The 680-nt window shown below is 60.1% G+C and overlaps 1 protein-coding gene across 1 annotated transcript in view; it reads left to right on the top strand.

Annotated features, from left to right (window-relative positions):
- LOC105448361 overlaps nucleotides 1–680 on the top strand; it is a 37,511-nt gene that overhangs the window by 28,544 nt on the left and 8,287 nt on the right. The window lies entirely within an intron of this gene.

Genomic DNA, 680 nt, shown 5'->3' with positions numbered 1-680 from the left:
CAGGGGGTCGCGAAAGAGGGACTCACGTGACGGGAAGAGGTAGCGGAAACCGGCAGATGGCCCCGCTACCACCGTGCTCCCGGCGCTGCGAAGGACCGGCACTCGTGCCGTGATCGTTTGAGAGACCTGACGGACTATTGTAAGGGACGCAGGATCCACCGCCGAGCCAAATCGTAAAGATCAGAGTCGAGTTTCGAGAGACGAGGAGAGTGAGGAGCTGGAGAGCATTCGGTGAGACGAACGTCGCTAATTAGTCAAGTCGCCAGTTCCGCGAGACGAGAGGGCCGTGTGAGCGTGTCGAGCCCGTATGCCTGACGGCCGTAAGTGCCGTGTAAGAGAGCCGCGAACTTTGCTTGTGCCGAGAATCCGAAATCACACCGCCCGCTCGATTACGCTGGTTTCGAGTCGTTACGATTGTCGCCGTTGCGTTCGCCCTCGCCCGGCCGAGTCATCGCGTGCTTGTATCGTGTAATTGTAAGTCGCGAGAGCGTGCGTTTTGCCGTTCTGTGTGTGTCGGATTTGTTAGAGTCTCCGTGTATCGTGAATTATATTCGGTGTCGAGAGCGTTAACTTTCTTGTGTCGCGATAAACGGGCTTCGCCGCCGGTCTCGGGCCACGCGCCCGTGCACGCCGCGAACGCGTGAACCGCGTGCGCCCGCGCGCCGATCGCCGTCCTCGCG

Source organism: Wasmannia auropunctata, unplaced genomic scaffold (assembly GCF_000956235.1).
Source record: "Wasmannia auropunctata unplaced genomic scaffold, wasmannia.A_1.0 LD336088.1, whole genome shotgun sequence".
NCBI classification, from domain to species: Eukaryota; Metazoa; Arthropoda; class Insecta; order Hymenoptera; family Formicidae; genus Wasmannia; species Wasmannia auropunctata.
This window is presented reverse-complemented; position numbering and strand designations above follow the sequence as displayed.